The sequence below is a fragment of the Cherax quadricarinatus genome, chromosome 18 (genome assembly GCF_038502225.1).
Source record: "Cherax quadricarinatus isolate ZL_2023a chromosome 18, ASM3850222v1, whole genome shotgun sequence".
In the NCBI taxonomy this organism is placed as follows: Eukaryota; Metazoa; Arthropoda; class Malacostraca; order Decapoda; family Parastacidae; genus Cherax; species Cherax quadricarinatus.
The window spans coordinates 9,077,494-9,094,401 of NC_091309.1; the positions used below are offsets into that span (position 1 = coordinate 9,077,494).

Genomic DNA, 16,908 nt, shown 5'->3' on the forward strand with positions numbered 1-16,908 from the left:
AGATAACTATAGAGTGAACACTATAATCTTGGGCAAGACTTTTCCATATAAGAAAAATTTGGCAAAATATTTGGTTGTTCAGCCACCAAGAACAGTAGTCCAACTTTAACATGTTAAACAACCGGTGCTACCTTGTACATTGGTACCCTTCATTTCTATTACTGGAGTATGCAGTCAGTATAATGTTTACCTTCCTCCTCGAATCAAACCTGATTACCTTTCATTTCCTGGGTGCTGTAACCCCTATGGGTTTAGAACTTCTTCATGAACACACTATTATATGTATTATATGTATTATATAATATATATATATTATATATATATATATATATATTATATATATATATATATATATATATATATATATATATATATATAATACATATAATAATCTGTTTTTATATTAGAACAAGGCTGAAGGTTGTGTATACTGGTTGTTGGATAATATACACTTTCATTTGGTGAAGCATATTTGTAAAATAACAATACTGTACACAATAGTAAAAGTGACCCGAGCAAATATATGTACCTACTTTTAAATTTAAGTCTCCAAATGTAGCTGAAAAACAGCATTTACACAATCACTGCTAACACTAAAATACAGTAATATATATTTTATATTTCAATATAAATACTGCATATGCACTTATGAAAATAAAACTGATAATCCTTGAGAGAGCAATGTGTCAGAGTAACAGACAGTTATACAGTAAAACATTTGAGCTGCAAGCATTGCATATTATACAATTTACACCAGCCTAGGCTTTCAAAATATCTGGATATGGCAAAACACAAAACCTAAATCATGTAACTTGAGCTCTGGTGGCCATATTAAGTTTACACATTTCACAGGAAGGCTAATCTCCACTACCAATGCTGTATGACCCTTGTGGGTTTAGCACTTGGTTTTGATGATAATTTCCACTAGAAGACACTCTGCTTATTTTGCTGTTATGAAGGTATGTCCTTCATTCAAAGTATGTTTCAAGACATTAATGCTATTCATCTAAATATTCATTTAATAATCATTTGGCACAAATTAGACATTAATGGGCTAAAAAGCATATAGTTATCATTCAAAATTTTAAACAAATAAAAATAGGATCTAGTTATTAAAATTTAAACTTAATTTACTCGAGGCATAAGAAGGAATGGTGTATTATTAAAATTTATAAGGCTATGGTTACAGGGCATAATACTTAAGATTTTTTTATTTGATTTTAAGACACTAAAAATAATTGTATGCCTAATTTATGTTTTTTATCAGGCGACTCGAGTAATTACCAGAAGGCCTTTACGCTACAAAATTGCATGCCACTTCTTGTCTCTGCTTTTATACTGGATTAAACAATACTGATGAACACTGAAGCAGTACGGCCCTTTGTTGAGAATGTTCATAAGTTATTTATTTTAAATTACCGAAAATGTTATTTGCTTCACTCCTAGATTTTATATTGTACAAGTTAACTGAAAAATTATACACATTATGATGTGCGAATATTGTACAGTGGACTCCCGGTTTTCGAGCTTAATCCGTTCCAGAAGGCTGTACTAAATCTGAAACGGATGAAAACCGAATTAATATTTCCCATAAGAAATAATGTAAATCCAATTAATCCGTTCCAGACACCCAAAAATATTCACAAAAAATTCATTATTTAAAGAATAACTATAGTTTTACATACAGAAAACAATGAAAAATAAATCTAAAGCACTAATTTTAATGATAAACGAACATTACGTACCTTTATTGAAGACTCGTTGGCGTATTGAAGGCGAGGAGGGGGGAGAGAGTCGATGTTAATGTTTGGAGGGGGAATCCCCCTCCATAAGGACAGGTATCAAAGCCCTCTCTGGGGGTTACTTCATTTCCTTGGCTTTTTCTGGCACTGGACCCCCGTCACACTAAAAATCTGTCCAAAGAGGTCGTTTCTGGAGTATCTAAGATTTGCTTAAAATGGGACACGGCATTGTCAGTGAACATGTTCTTGACACGGCTTGCAACAACTTTGTTATGGTGATATTTCTCCACAAAACTTTGCAACTCACTCCACTTTGCACAAATGTCCTTAATCACTGAAGAAGGCACCTTCTCCCCTCTCTCTTCCTCCTCCTCTGAAGCAATTCTATCATGTTTCTCACCTTCTTTACCAAAGGGCTGGCACTCTGAACTTTCTTTTGCCTCCATGGTGGCTTATTTCACAGTCACAATCAATAAACAAGCACAAAAAACAATGGATCAATTCTATCATGTTTCTCACCTTCTTTACCAAAGGGCTGGCACTCTGAACTTTCTTTTGCCTCCATGGTGGCTTATTTCACAGTCACAATCAATAAACAAGCACAAAAAACAATGGATCAATGCACGGAGTATTGCTAACTCCACGAAAGACAGTGGCAGACAGTGTGGTATACGTGAGCAGCAGTGTCTCATGCAGGCGGACGTGTCTCATTCGTGTGATTTCTGAGCAGATGCTCGAAATCTGGCGGGAAACTTTTGCCGAAAAAAGTGCTCGAAATCCAAATTGCTCGATTTCCAAACCCTATGAAAACCTGGGGTCCACCGTATGTCATGTATACTCCCAATTACATATTTAACCCTTAAACGGTCCAAACGTATGTGTGTGTTCTCTCGTGTAGTGCCCTGAATTTTTTGAGAAAAAATCTTTTTTCCTATTAAAAAAAAAAAAAAAAAAAAAAAATGGTACCCAGGTGTCCCCGATTTTTTTCATATGACGCACAGTGAGTGCGCACACCCATTCTCTCATGTCTAGGCAACTCAGGCTTATCATGCCAATGTTGAAGGAGTGACAAAGGAAACGTATATATACATTTGGGGCGCTATGCAAGATAACGTATATATACGTTTGGACTGTTTAAGGGTTAATTATAATGCTTTCATACAATTAAGTTTTCATTAGTTTTGAATACTAAAATATATGCTTAACCATAACATTCACATATTTGTCAAGTTCTATGTATGACATTAATTTGAAAACAGTGATTTGAAAGAATTGAACATAATGAATTAAAAATTACAATACATATACTGTACATATACAAAATATTAATGTTATAGACTTTTGAGAGACTTACTGAAGCACATATGAGGGAAAATTTCCTAATATCCAGATCATGTCTTAACACATGCTATGCTATGGTTGGTTAACCAAGCAAGTACCGGACATGCCTGGCCCGTAGCCAGACTGCAGGAGTAGGAAAAACTCAAGACCTGCCAAACATACTGTATATCAAAGTTACATAAATTTTGAGATTCTACCACAATTTGTCACCATACTGCCACCAAAAAATTACATTAAAGATAAGATAACCTAGTTTAAGTTAATAAGGCATTAAGCTGTTTTCTCTAACTAAGCTAAGCTATACTCATCAAGCAATGCTGAATGACCAAAAACCTGATACAAGTTGTACTAAGTACTTAGTCACCTATTGTTCACAGAATGGTCTCGTATTTTTGTATTTACCAATGTAAAAAGACGGGTACACTTCTATTGTAGAGTTTGGTGATGTAGGGTTATATATCCCCATGATAATCAAGTTTTTCGTTCATATGGCAAAAAACTTTCACAGTAAAATATTCACAAAGAAATTCTAATTAACCCTCAAGTCTTTGTACTGTGAATCTGTCATTACATACTGAGCATTCCTGGTGCTGCATTACCTAAACAGTAGTGGAGCTTGAGTAGTCTGTGCCTAGGTGTAGGGGCCTATTTTCTGCAAGACATGCCACTCCCCACAGGGTGTTTGCCCAACTGAAAACCCAGCATCCATTTTGGCATAAATAGTGGTAATAATTCCCCTTTCATCAAAATCTCCTGGCACAGCTGATGACATGGAATGAATTATGAGTATGAATTACAGAATGTGAAAAATTTACTTTGAATAGTTTTTCTTCCTTTATGATTCTGAATAATGGGAGTGAATTGGCAAAAACAGTAGCAAGTAGATAATGACAGTGTCAATTTTAAGTTGGAAATGGCAGAGTGTATGTTTAAAGCACTGAATAACTACATGGGCCTAGTACTTTGTAAATAAAAAATATACATACTGAGCAGATTATAACTTCAAATTAAAAAATACTTCATTCATAGACTTAGAAATTAAATTGTGCAACCTCAACATTTCAAAGAAAAACATTCAAACATTTTTAGTCTAGAAAGAATATTCAGGTACGTTAAGTTCGTGCACGAGCATGTGCACGTGCGCACTAAAAGTTAAGGCTAAGTGTACAGTGGACCCCCGGTTAACGATATTTTTTCACTCCAGAAGTATGTTCAGGTGCCAGTACTGACCGAATTTGTTCCCATAAGGAATATTGTGAAGTAGATTAGTCTATTTCAGACCCCCAAACATACACGTAAAAGGCACTTACATAATTGGTCGCATTCGGAGGTAATCGTTATGCGGGGGTCCACTGTATTATATGGAGATCAAACTTGTTTGTTAAGACTTAAGTAATGAAGCTGATTATGGAATGTTTTCAATATAAGAAGTAACTTTTAGATTTTTTTTTTCAAATTTGAAATTAAAAAATATTTCTCATTTTCAAGACGGAAAAATTTAGTTAATCTTATTCCCATTTAAAACACTTAAAGCTTTACATTAAAATAACATTATTTTACCAAGAAAGACAATTAAGTTTAACACAAAGGTGCCTATTGTTATAGGTGTCGGCTAAATATTCAACCACCCATAAACAGCCAACATTTACATATGTATTTTAACAACAAAGAATATTATTATAAAGGTACAATACATTAACACATTGCTTTATCCATCCAAAAATTTGTTACATTATGTATTACATATTTACAGATATTTATTCATCCAGTACTGAGACTTAAATACTAATCTTTGGTTACTGAGTTGTTAATGACTACATAGTAGGTACATCAACAAAATATTGCAAATATGACCCCTAAAGTCCATCTTCCTACCAAGCCGGTGTTCAGTATTTTCTGATTTTGACGAGCTAAAAATTAGATATGTCTAGCCTGAATAGCTTATGTGGCACAGTAGCATTTATGATTTTTCTAGAATTAACAAACAATGGGTTGGGTTTACCTTTCAAGAGGGGTGGGTACCTTTATGCCAATGAAGGATTCTTGATTCAAGAAATTGGAGCTATCCATTCATTCTCTTGCTCATACCAGAGGTATTGTATGCTCTGTACAAGTTTAGAGTTTTCCCATGAATATACAGTAATAATAATGGATAAGGTTATTCAATAATGACTAAAGTTCCAGTGATAGGATTTGTAGGTCTTCTTGACTTTTGTACCACTCAATCAACCTGCCTCGTGTTATTGTTTTATCTTAATGCAGAGGATAAGCTTGTGAGATCAAATGTTTGAGCACCACCGAGTCTGTTTCATACGAACTAGCTACTGAACCTCATATCAGCGTTACTTACAAACATCTTATTTTTAGATTTTACAGAACTACACTCGGGTATCCTAGAGTTAGAGTTATGAATATTGACTTTCCTCTCCCCCAACTCCTAGGAGGTACTGGGAAGGATTTATCTTTGAAAAAGTCATCTGTCAAGGATCTTGAGCCATTAGATGATGCACTCGCTGGTTATGGTAACCCAATGAAAGAGCATGCCAGAAGCATCTGCCGACTTACTAATAGTCTTTCCAACATGCATGCTCTTTCCTGCAGTCAGACTGTCAACAGAAGGTAGGCTATGGGCTTACGCATATGTTTTTGAACGTGTGAGCATGCACAATACAGCTGACCGTTGATTAAGATGGAATTTACATTTATGAAAATGGTGTCTAATAAAAAATAATAATTAAAAAACTGAATAACATGGAAAAAATAAGGTTACATACATCAGACACCCCAAATGGCAAAAAAAAAAAAAAAAAAAATCTCAAAACTTAAGAAAAAAGAAAGATAATATAATTGTAGTCAGATGTAGTGATATGTTGTGTTTATGACTACGAAGTTTACATAAACACTTTCTTACCTTAAATGCTGGTTGCTAGTGTATGTTGATGAGCTGTGGCCCTACTGGGCTGCGGTGGAAGGTTGTGGATTGTTGGCTAAGGTGGATGGCTGAGCCTCTTACACCGATGTCAATAGTTATACTGGAGTTTTGAGGAATTGGTCTTCTTTACCCTATAGTACTTCATTCAGCTAATGGTAAGGCATCATCAGCTGCTCCAGACCATGTTTCAGAGCAATGCTTCTCAGGGTCATCTTCAGTGAAAAGGTCTGCAACTTTATCAATAATATGGAACTGCTCACAACTGTTGCAATGTTCAACTCTTTCTCTAAGTTCTTCTTCCTCATCTTTATCTGCCTTTTTTGTATCTAGGCACTGAGCTCTGCCAACATTTCCTCTGGACTTTCTTCCTCATCATCTTAAGAGATCATTCACATCATCTTCCTGCATATTTTCAAAACTGTCACCTGACAATCTCCTTGACAGGTATACAATTTTCTGTGCCTGGCTCTTAACTGTGGGAAAACTTGTGACATTATCAATCATTCAGCCCCATAATTTTCCCTAGCCTGCATTTAATGCTGATTGAGGCATTTTTTGTTCCATGCACTTTTGACATAACTAATGGCAATTACAATGTTAAATTTATGCCAAAAGTCTGGTACTCCAAGGCCAAGTCAACATCCATTGCTGCAACAAGTTTCTGCATCACCTTTTGTATGTAGTTGCACTTTAGGTGTCCTAATAATTACATGACCTACGGTTGTATTAAAGATGTATTTGGTGGTAAAGAAAAAAAAAATACGTGAATGCACATCCACTAACAGTTCTGGGCGAGTACAGGAATTATCAAAAGTGAAAAGAACCTACAATGCAACCTTCTTACTGCACAGGTAAAACATGACTTCCAGAATTAAGTGATAATTCCTCTGTCATCCATGCTTACTGGTTTGACTTCCAAGCACCTGGTAAAGTGGTTTTATCTGTACGCTGCAAAAGGGTTGAACATTTGGTTATGATTATATTATTATTATAATCAAAAAGAAGCGCTAAGCCACAAGGGCTATACAGCGCTGCAGGGTAGGGAAGGAAGCAAGGGAATTGGATGGCAGAAGGGAGGGGGGATGATCAGCAGGTTACAGAAAACAGCGGGGCAGGGGATAGTACGGGGGTAGAGGGTAGCAAGAGATACAAGTAGAAAGGGCTGAAAGTATCAAAATTTGTGGAGTAAGTCAGTCGTTGTCAAAAAGTCAATGAGAGAGTCCGGATGAAAGGTGGGTCCATCAGCGAGAAGGGAAGGTAAAGAGAGAGCAGCGGGGCGAAGACGACGACAGAGGTAAATTCTGCGTGCTCGTTGATAAAGTGGGCAGTCCAACAGAATGTGGCTGACTGATAATGGAGCTTGGCAATTCTCACAGAGAGGAGCAAGACGCCTCTCCATGAGATATCCATGAGTAAGACGAGTATGGCCAATGCGAAGACGGGAGAGAGTAGTCTCCCAACCTCGACACTGGTGATAAGAAGACGGCCAGTAACCTATACTCGGTTTAATAGACTGAAGTTTGTTGCCGAGCATAGTAGACCAACGTTGTTGCCAACGGGTGTGAAGGTGGGAAGATATTACAGCAAAATAGTCCGTACATGGAATACCTCTATAAGAAACTGGTAGGTCATGTACTGCTGACCGCGCAGCAGTGTCTGCCTGTTCATTGCCCTGTACGTCAACATGACCAGGGACCCAACAAAAAACAATATCTTTATGCTTAGTAAAGATGCGGCGTAGCCAAAGTTGGATACGGAGGACTAAGGGGTGAGGTGTATCAAATTTTTGTATAGCCTGTAAAGCACTAAGGGAGTCTGAGACAACCACAAATGATGACACAGGCATAGATGCAATACGGATAAGTGCTGTAAGGATGGCATATAATTCAGCAGTAAAAATACTAGCTGAAGATAGTAAATGCCCTTGTACGACGCTGTCCGGAAACACTGCTGCGAATCCTACGCCGTCAGAAGACTTAGAGCCATCTGTGTACACAGCAATGGCATGAGAATGAGAGTGAAAGTGGTCAAGAAAAAGAGAGCGGGAAGCGACCGTAGACAGTTGGGCTTTCGAGCAAGGGAGGGAGAAAGAACAGACTCGAACAGCTGGAACTTCCCAGGGGGGTAGGGAAAAGTGTGATGCTACATGTACATAGAAAGGTGGTAGTTGAAGAGAAGACAAGAGCGAATGAAGGCGAAGAGAGAAGGGACGGAGTAAGCAGGGGCGGCGAACAAATAAAGAATGTCTACTAATATCAGTGACCATTCTATAAATGGAAGGATTGCGGAGATCATGAGAGCGTACATAGTAGCGCAGGCAATGGGCATCACGGCGATCGGATAAGGATGGAACGTTCGCTTCTGCATAGAGGCTTTCGACAGGGGAAGAGCGAAAAGCACCAAGGCATAAACGTAATCCTTGGTGATGAATGGGGTTAAGGCTAGAGAGAGTAGCAGGAGATGCCGCTGAATAGATCTGGTCACCATAATCAAGTTTCGATAAAATAAGGGTGGAATGTAGGTGAAGGAGGGTTCGACGATCAGCTCCCCACGAAAGATGAGCAAGGGTTTTAAGAAGGTTCAGCCGGCTGTGACAAGTTGCCTTCAGAGAGGTAATGTGAGGTTTCCAGGATAACCTACGATCAAAGAGGAGGCCCAGAAACTTGACTGTATCACGTTCAGGGATACGTGAGCCATAGAGGTACAAAGGATGATCAGAGATGACAGAGCGTCTAGTGAAAGTGATTTGGTGGGTTTTAGTGCTGGAAAATTTAAACCCATGTGTGGTGGCCCAATTGGAAACACGGTCGACTGCATGCTGGAGAGAAACTGTAAGGAGGTGACAGTCAGCGCCTGCACAGGCAATAGCGAAGTCATCAACATAGAGTGATGACCAAATATTTGATGGAAGACTAGAGGCCAAATCATTAATAGCAAGGAGAAAAAGTGTTGTGCTCAGAACACATCCCTGGGGGACACCTTCAGCTTGGATAAAGTCCGGGGAGAGCACATTATTAACCCGAACACGGAAATGCCTGTCAGTTAAAAAGTTCTTAAGGAAGGATGGTAGATTGCCTCGAAGGCCTAAGGAGTGGGCTTGGGCTAAAATATTATACCTCCAAGTTGTGTCATATGCCTTCTCAAGATCAAAAAATATGGCAATAACTGAGTGGTTATTCGCAAAGGCATTACGAACATACGTATCCAAGCGCAGTAAGGGGTCTATGGTAGAACGTCCCTTACGAAAGCCATATTGACGAGTGGAGAGACTGTTGTGTGTCTCTAAATACCACACTAAACGTCTATTTACTAGACGTTCCATTACTTTGCAAACTGCACTGGTAAGAGCAATGGGACGATAGTGGGAGGTTTCATGTCCCGTAGTGCCTGGTTTGCGGAAAGGGAGAACAATGGCGGATTTCCACAGCTGTGGAAGAACTCCTTGTGACCAAATAAGATTGTAAAGGCGTAATAGGACTGCAAGGGCTGACTGATGTAAATGTTGTAGCATACGAATATGAATGTCGTCGGGCCCAGCTGCCGATGATCGACAAGCTGAGAGTGTTGCCTCCAGTTCTTGAAGTGTAAAAGGCACATTATACTGTTCTTCTCTGAGAGAAGAAAAGTCCAAGGGTGCTAACTCTCTGGCAGACTTTGAGGAAAGAAATGAGGGGCATAGATGGAGTCCCTGAGAAATACGGACCAGATGATTGCCAATTTCATTGGCAACATCTAGTGGGTTTGCTATATCAACACCGGCAACCCGCAGAACAGGAGCCGGGTCAGGAGAATATTTACCACTCAGTTTTCGTACTTTTTTCCAGACTGCACTCATAGAGGAAGCAGAGGTGATGGTGGAGACATAATCTCGCCAGCAAGTGCGTTTAGCATCACGGATGACACGGCGAGCGATCGCACGCTTCTGTTTAAAATCAAGGAGTCGCTCTGTGGTTCTATTGTACCGGTACCTGCCCCATGCAGCGCGTTTCAAACGTACTGCACGAGCACAAGCAGGAGACCACCAAGGAACGCATTTCTGAGAATGCCTGCTCGAAGTTTGGGGTATAGAATGAGAAGCTGCGGTGAAAACGGAGGATGAGAAGAGGTGTAAAAGCTCATCGATGGAGGACGAAGAAGGAACCTCTTTAAAAACAGTCAGGTGTGAGTAAAGGTTCCAATTTGCCCGATTAAATTGCCAGCGTGGGGTGCGAAGAGGTGGCGAATATGAAGGGGAAGTAAGAATGATTGGGAAATGATCACTGTCATGTAAGTCCGGGAGAACAGACCAAGTAAAGTCTAATGCGGCGGAGGAAGAGCAAACTGAGAGATCGATGCAAGAGAGAGTATGAGTCCGAGGATCAAAATGGGTGTGAGTACCTGTATTTAAAACATGGAGGGGGTGGGTGGCAAGAAAAGCCTCTAACTGAATTCCACGGGAATCACAGTGAGACCCTCCCCAGAGGAAATGGTGGGCATTAAAATCACCAAGTAACAGAATTGGTGGCGGTAATGACGAAACAAGGAAGGCAAAATCCGGAATAGATAATGCCCGAGAAGGAGAGAGATATAAAGAACAGAGCGTATACCACCTATGTAAGTGGATACGGGCTGCTGTGTAATGCAGCGAAGTATGAACAAATAGCTGATGGTACGGAATATCAGTGCGGAGAAGAAGGGCACTTTCATTAAAGGTCCCATCAGGAAAAGGATCTGAAGAATACAATAAATTATAGCCTGAGATGTGAGAAATAACAGCAGAGTGTAATTTTGGTTCCTGTAAGCAAACACCAACAGGGGCAAACTGGGAGAGTAACATCTGAAGCTCACCCCGATTACCCCTGAGGCCACGTATATTCCACTGTAAAAAGGCCATGATTGGCAATGATAAAGATACTTGAAATCCGCAGGTAAGGGTTCCTACGGACTAGGAGGGTTAGAAAAGTCCACATGCGGAGGCAGTGGAAAATGTTCAAGCAGCGAAGGAACGGTGCGCTGTGAAGAAAGGAGTTGCGCAGATGGAGCAGAGGAGAGAGAAAGAGCGGAAGGTGGATCAGTGTCCATTGATGGTTTGGTCTCTGCAATATATTCAGAGATTGCTTCAAGTGTTTCAGAATTCAGAGATGTCGTATGGGAGACAATATTGGGAATGGTAGGGGGAGGATGAGTAAAGATTGGAACTGTATTGGACTGTACCAAGGTAGGGGGGGGCGAAAGGGTGGAGGGAACTGGAGAAGCGTGGCAGGGGACAGAAGAGACAGGAACCTGGGAGGTGGCAGAAGAGGAAGAAACTTGGGAGGGAACAGGGGAGGAAGGTACATTACGAGGAGGAGGGTGAACCTCTGCACTTGTAACTGAGCCAGTGAGAGGGGAAGAACTAGGGACAGAGACAGGGAGGGTAAAATGAGGAGGTGGAAGATGGGTAGGAGGTGTTACCGGACCTTTTTTTGACTTTTGAGAAGTAGAGGGACGATTGGGAAGAGGTGTCGTACGAGGTCTCGTCGATACTGAGGCTTGTAAGAGAGAACTCGAAGAAGCGAGATTAGACTGAGGCGTTGAAGTAGGGACGTCTGAGCCGAGGACAGCAAAAGGATTAGATACAGGAGTGATTATGGGAGAGGTAACCACAGAGGTGGGTGTAGAAGATGGGATACCAGAAGTGGGGGGACGTTTTGAAACACGGGAATAAGAAACACGTGGGAGTCTCCCTTGGAGGCGGAGATGAGAAACTGCCATGGCATAAGGGAGACCTTCTGTCTCTTTGAGGTAACGGATTTCCCGCTCGTTTAAATAGACCTGACAACGGCGAGAGTACGAAGGGTGAGCCTCATGACAGTTAAGGCAAGAGGGAGATCGATTGCAAGACGTATTAGAATGGTCATCGGCACCACAGACTGGGCATTCGGCGATAGATCTGCAATATTTCGCTGGATGGCCAAATCGCCAGCAATTTCTACACTGTTGTGGTGTAGGGATCACCTTTCGAACTTGTAACCGATGTCCTGCTATATAAACTGAGGATGGGAGTTCTCGGCTGTCAAAAGTTAAACGAGCCACATTGCTAGGGTATCGTCTCCGCCCACGGGCAGGAAGAACGTAAGTGTCTACCTTGAGGATTGGGAGATCTTGGAGTTCCAGCTGTTCTAGAATGTCGGTGCCACATGTCTGGAAATTTTGTTGAACTATGGTATGGGGCAGAATAACGGTACCACTACAAGAATTGAGGGAATGATGTTTTTCAAGGGTGACAGGAACAGTATCTATATGGGAAAGACGAGAGAGCTCACGAGCCTGGGTAGCATTCTGTACGGTAATGATGCGCGTACCGCTCTTAAGAGCATGAAAAGAAATATCTTTACCAACATGGCGTAGGAGTGCCTTGCCAATACTATGGTCAGAAAGATAGGCAGTAGAGGAAGTTGGTCGTAAAGTGAAGAATTTAGTCCACTGTTCAGTCTGAAACTGAGCGTGGAAAGGTAGTGAAGGACGTGTCGATCTTTTCTGAGAAGAACGAGAAGGTGAAGGTGGAGAAGTATCATCAGCAGGTAATTGTCGTTGACGTTTAGGCGTGGGACCAGAGTTGGTCCGACGTGGAACGGGTCGGCGATTTGAAAATTGCCGCACCGTAGAGGGAGAGGCCGGAAGCATAGTCAGAGGAGAGCGAAGGTCTGATAAATCGAAGGAGTCAGTCGAGGCCTCAGTACCTGAAGCAGGTGAGGAAACAGCACCGGCAATAGGTACAGAGGCATGAGGAATGTCTGAAGAGTGGTCCAAAGACGAGGCGGGGTCAGAACGGGGTGCGGTATCAAGAAGGGGCCCGGGGGTACCAGGTTCATGGACTAGGGCTGCCATGGTTAGGTTACTTCTTTCTTTTTGTTTTTAAGAAAAAAAAAGAAAGAAGAAAAGAAAATAAAAATAAAAAAAAGAAAAAAAAAGGGGGGACCGGGGAGGGATAGTTCCTAGGAGGAATGAAAGGGCCAGAAATCTCCCTCCGCGCCCAAGAGGACTCGACACCGCTAGTAGCGCAGATGCAGCATGGAACCCGTGCCATACCCTACCCTTCATGCCAGTAAACCAGCAATCTGGGATAGCAACCTCACATCTGCCGAGCTACCTCGGTGGACAAAAGAGAGGGCGGCCGGATATCCGCCACAAAGCATACCTCCTTCAGCCACCACCCCCGGAATCCGAAAGGTGGCTTCCAGAGATACACCCGTCGCCCAAAAGACACCCAAAGCTACTCCGGGATACCGGAGAGGGATCGGGACATCCCTAGGCAATCCAGATTCCACGGCAAACTACGCCACCGCCAAGAAACCTCAACGGAATGGGATCGACCCCGGTGTCCTTTCCTCTACCTAGGAACTAGCGTGCCTGTGGGAGAAATCCCAAAGGACAAAAAGAGGAAGGGCAAAAGGGAGGAGTGGGGAGGAGGAGGAGGAAAGGAAAAAGGGGAGGATGGGGAGGATGGGATAGGGGAGGGGAGATTGGGGGGTAATTAGGTTCGGTCTGAGGAAGAAGACCGATAGGTCTAATTCCTCAGACCAAGAGCCTCTTCACCACGCCAAGGAGCCCCCCTTGAAGAGGGGTTATGATTATAATAATAATAATAATGTACACTGCAAAGCATAAGAAGTCTTGGAGTGGTAAATAACCATAGGTTTATACAGTGGTCCCTCGATAATCATCAGGCTCGATAGTCGTCCTTTTCGGAAATTGTCGCGTTATTTTCGTCCAAACATTGGCTCGCAAATGGTCGGTTGACTCGCTAATCGTCGTTCATCCTGGACGCGTACTCACGGCTCTGAGCCGCCTCGGCCTCCCTTCCCAGCCAGTGTGCCATTGTTTACCAGTGAGTGACGGTCCCCTCACTTGTTCATACGAAATATTTCATAATATTCCATTCATTTTAGTGCTTGCAAGTGCTAAATAAGCTACCATGGTTCCAAAGAAAGCTCCTAGTGCCAAGCCTTTGGTAAAGAAGGTGAGAAATATGATTGAATTTAAGAAAAACATCATTGAACAATATGAAAGTGGCGTATGTGTGGCTGAATTGGCCAGGATGTATAACAAACCCCATACAACCATATCTTCCATCGTGGCACAGTAAAAGGAAATCAAGGAAGCTGTTGTTGCTTGGAAAAAATTGTGGCCAGATTGTGTCCACAAGAGGGATTTTGAAGGGTTTGTGGCTGACCCTGATGAGTCTATGTCAGTTGTGAAATCTATTGTGGCATTGGGGAGTTCCATGGGGTTGGATGTAATTTTGGAGGATGTGAAAGAGCTGGAGGACCACAACGAAGAGCTAACCACTGAGGAGCTGCAAGAGCTTCAGCAGGAACAGCAACAGATTGCAGCTCAGAATCTTGCTGCAGAAAAGGAGGAAGAGATGGTAGAAGGTGCCTTCTTCAGAAATTAAGATTTTTGAAATGTGGGGTAGGATGGAAAGATTTATGGAAAAACATCACCCTGAGAATGATGTTGTAAGCCATATCGGCAAATTGCACAGTGACAGAGTCTTGGCCCATTTTAGGGAAGTTTTAAAGAGACGCCAGAAACAGAGCTCTCTGGACACATTTTTTGCGAGACAGGACTCCAGTGACTCTCAAGCTGGTCCTAGTGGCATTAAGAAACAGAGAAGTATGTAACCCCAGAAAAGGACTTGGTACCTGAGGTGTTGATGGAAGGGGATTCCCCTTCCAAACAGTAACTAATCCAATCTCTCTCCTCCTCCAGTCTTCCATACACTAAGAGGAATTGCCACTAAAGGTAAGTGTTATGCTGTTAATGTTTCATTCATCATGTCCCATTGTATTGTTTATGTACTACATCTATATTTCACGTAAAAAATTTTTTGTTTTAATACTTCTGGGTGTCAGGAATGGATTAACGACGATAAACTAGGGACCACTGTACTTAAAACTGCCCGACACGTTATCTCAAACTAGCAAGCTGAAGCGATCCTTTGCTGCTTTGCATCCTGGTGCACCTTTCTCTTGCTTACTGATATAAGTTCTTAATGGTAATTTCCAACAAAGACTTGCCTTGTCAACATTCAACACTTGCTATGGGTCATAGTCACCCTCAGAAATAATTTCCTACAATTCCAGGCTGCAGGGCATTGACCCCTGGAATACCCTCCAGGTAGATTCCAGATAATTCAGCAGGGAAATTTCCTGAGGCCAGCCGAAAAACTTGCCTGTGGTCAGCTGAAGAACTTTCGCCAGAACACTTAATATTATACAGCTAACTGACCGAGCAATTTGAACTTGTGGAACCAGTCTGTACTAAATGCACACTCTTGTTCAGACTTGCCTTCATCACACACTGTTTTATAGTACTCTAAGGATTTTTTACCTTACTAATGTGAAATTGAGTGGTGTGCTTTTCTTGGGTTACCGCTCAATCCACTCACTCAATTTCTTGTTAGCTGTTATGACCTGTGTCATTCTTTTCAGGAGGTCACAACCTGTGTTACTCATTGCATAGGCTCTTATCTTCTCATTCCTTTTAATTTAATGAACTGAATGCTTCACTGATATCAGACTCACTCCCCATACACTATACATGCACCACTCTTCAGATTATCTAATATCTCAATTTTTTCAAAACACCAGGACTGATTTTCAGGCTTCTTACCACTTCCAGCATCACTAATTTCTCTAGGGTACCATGGTTAATATTAAGACATGAAATATTGAGAAGACCAACAGAGATAAATATGGTATGAGACATGCACAGAGAACTGAGGCACAGGAGGTTGTATGCATTGCGACTAGGCCTCCCTCGTAAAGACAATGGTCTGACCAACAGACTGGCTGCAAGGTGGAGGGCAAGATCCCATAGCGTTTGTATTTTTCCCTAACTCTGCACCATCATGAAGTCATAACTGAACACCACAGCATCATGATTGCAAAATGCACAATTTTTCAACTGTCACAGTGTAAATCCTACAAGATCACATCTTAACAGATGGTCTACTATATAAGTCAATTAGCGAGTCTGGAATTCTGACGGTAAGAGTTCATACTGCTGCTTGAATCATCACAGTCCTTACAACCAACAATAAAATCACCTGATGCAGGGTATTTCATACTTAACTTTTGTGCTAATTCACCTTTTTCCAGATTTCAATGGTGCTATCTGCAAGCCTCCGACACAATTAGTATGGGCAGAGGAATGTATAAACTATGGAAAAGAAAAAAAAAAGTGCACTACTGTACACAACAGATTATCTGAAAAGTCCCACTTTGTGGTGAAAGGGGAACTGCTTTTGGTTTAAATTTGATTAAATTTAAAACAGAATACAGAATTTGAAAATGTCAAGTTTTGAGGGATTAGCGAGTGTTTAGCTGTAAATGACACTTACTGTAAATGACACTTTTAGTGACACTTTTAGTGTCATTTACAGCTAAACTACAAAATAATACTCAGGTGATGCTTCATGCTGCAGACATTAATGACAAAATATTTTATCAGAACACTATATTTAAATTTTTACTTTGGTTTTGGAGTTTTTTTAAATCATGTGTATTTAGATGTTTCTACTTGCTATTCAGTAATTTTAATGAAGCAAAACATAAATAAATATACAGCATTTAAAAGTCAAGATAAAATTTCTATTGTATCAAATCCTCCTGTTCCATTACAAGCCACACATTATAACAAGATTTTAAGTGAAGAACTATTAATTTTTTGACTAATCTAGATTTTTTAAATTCAGCATATGATACACATTACTGTACAAGTATTCCTTAAAAAAAAAAAAAATTAGACACTTTGAAATTTGGCACATGTACTACTAAACTGTCTTTAGTAAAGCAGTCACAGCATACTGGAGTATACAGAATTTTTTTTTATGGACGAAGAGTTGACAGTGATATACTATACCTGTAT

The 16,908-nt window shown here is 40.9% G+C and overlaps 1 protein-coding gene across 1 annotated transcript in view; it reads right to left on the reverse strand.

Annotated features, from left to right (window-relative positions):
• Positions 1-384: 384 nt before the first annotated feature.
• Positions 385-16,908, reverse strand: part of LOC128689359 (secretin receptor) — a 270,899-nt gene continuing 254,375 nt past the window's right edge. Inside the window, exon 16 of the mRNA XM_070086167.1 lies at positions 385-1,557. The gene's annotated coding sequence lies outside the window, so the exon portion shown is untranslated. The remainder of the gene's footprint in view (positions 1,558-16,908) is intronic.